This window comes from Capra hircus, chromosome 2 (assembly GCF_001704415.2).
Source record: "Capra hircus breed San Clemente chromosome 2, ASM170441v1, whole genome shotgun sequence".
Taxonomy (NCBI): domain Eukaryota; kingdom Metazoa; phylum Chordata; class Mammalia; order Artiodactyla; family Bovidae; genus Capra; species Capra hircus.
This window is the reverse complement of record NC_030809.1, coordinates 89,696,239-89,698,637: the sequence shown is the minus strand read 5'-3', so window position 1 is coordinate 89,698,637 and position 2,399 is coordinate 89,696,239.

Genomic DNA, 2,399 nt, shown 5'->3' with positions numbered 1-2,399 from the left:
TTTGTGTCCATTTTCACTGAAAAACCTTGGACAGAGAGAGCTTCCAATTAGTTTCATATTAATTCAATCTATTTTGCAATTTCTGTGCAACAGGGGCAGTGTACTTAATGAATATATACTGCCTACCTCCCAAATATTGCATGGTACTTACTTATACTAAAAAGTTACTTGCTTTTTTTTTTTGAAAATCAAATTTACCTGAGACCTCTATATTATTCTACGTGAATGACAACACTGCTGTCAAACACTACGTATTTTTAATGGTGAGACTGTAGAGGAATTTTAATAGAATTACAAACTAAACTTTTTAAACATACGTACTCTTATAGAAAAAGATTACAAGCTTTGAGCACCCTGGAAAATCAGCACTTGCAAGGTTAAACCTCCAAGATGTCATCATTTTTCAGTTTCAGGTTTTCACCTTTGAATATTCATGGTGCTGTTCACTGACTGCTTATTTCTCCTATTCATTTTAAAATTGTGACTAAGTTAGATCCTTAATACTGGAATCAGCAATATTTTGTGGAGGAATTTTATTCTCCACAGTCCTATTTAATAATAGAAGGCTTGAGATCCACTTGTAATTTGAGCATGTGACTCCGTTTACCCTTAAAGTCATTTTAAGTAATACAAATTCCGTCTGTAATGTCACACAATCTTAATTGTAAATTACTGGGTTTGGAGCAGTTCAAATTGAGTTAAATCACCAGTAGGGTCAAAAGAAAGACTTAGTTCTGGCACTGAATAAACAAGCTGGGAAAGAGAAGGGGAAACCATATTTATTGCAGTGTAACTCGGTTATAGTAATAACGATTTATCCTGTATTAAGCCTGGGTGCATTAAAATACCTTTGCAGAGTCAAGGGGTCACTCACGGGAGGTAAATTAACTCAACTGGGACGCTGGAGTACGAATTAGTGACCTGGAAGAAGCAATTAATCTCAAATGGATGAGCACTTGGCTCTTAGATTTATTCTCCATTTATAATTCCCTTGTCACTCAGTTGGTAAAGAATCTGCCTGCAAGGTGGGAGACCTGGGTTTGATCCCTGGGTTGGGAAGATCCCCTGGAGAAGGGAAAGGCTACCCACTCCAGTATTCTGGCCTTGAGATAGTCTCAAGGGGGTCTCAAAGAGTCAGATATGACTGAGCAACTTTCACTCACATAATTCCCTTAGAATCAAATGTAGATCAACACACAGTGTATTAATACTTTTATGCAAATAAGCCCAAAACTCTACACTGACTCAAGACAATTATGTCTCCAAGTGGCAAAAAATTGTTTTAGCATATTGGAAAAAAACAACGTTGGTCAAGGAATCTACAATGGTGATACAACTAGTATTAAAATTGAAACTATAGGAAGTTTTATGGATTTTGTTTTGAAAGTTTTGTTTGTAACAGTTGACACAGGTTCTGGCAAGCAAATTAGAATGTGGCAATAAAGTAAAAAGACACTATACACTCAGAACTCCTGGCCTGCTTCTCAGACTAATCCTGTTTTCCATTTTACAATTAAAATTTGTTTTCACTGACAAAGACTTTGTAGAATATAGCCACTTTTCTGATATTAGGATTATTATGAAGGATAATTGGAAAAGCACTGAAGTTAACACATTTCATGTTAGATGTAAAAATCAATTTCATTACAGTCATTTCTGATAGTAGATTTCTATTGTTGGTCCTTGATGGTGTGCTTCCAACCAGCAGAAGAAGCTATTGGATGTCCAGGGTTGCCTTTAGCTGTTGGCCTTTCCACTGTGCTCTTGCGTTTCATAGCACAGGGTGAGCTAATGTAATAATGAGTGTCCTTTTACATAGATGCTTACATGCACCTACAAGCACCTTGTGGACAAAACAACTTCTAAGAGCAAAATAGCTATATATGTGAGGTATGCTTATCTAATTTAAAATGTTACATTAAAATGGATCCACAATGTGAATATCTCACTTGGGTAAGAACCCTGATTTTGTCCCTGAGACTTCACCATTATTCAACCCTCTGCTGATAGACATTTAAAATGATAAGCTTGCAGTGATACAATTTGGACAATAGGTGTCACCATCTGATTACCGAGAATTCCTCAAATTTGCAACTTCTAGTTTTGCAAAGCACTTGGGATTTCTGATATTGTAAAGAATATCGTACCTTATCAATTCTGCCAGTTTGAAATTTAAACTATTTTGTTTAGAATGAAAGATTCCTGTGCGTTGTTAATGACTTCTTTTCTTGGCCTTTTTTATTTTCCTAACACTATTACCCGCATGCCATTGTTTGGTCTGTGAAGCTAATTATATTATCTTTAAAACAGAAATTGAATCTCCAGTGCAGTTAGTCAAATTGTCAAACAGTTATAAACATCATTTTTTTCCTTTTTAAGTTATGTGTTCCTATAAAAGC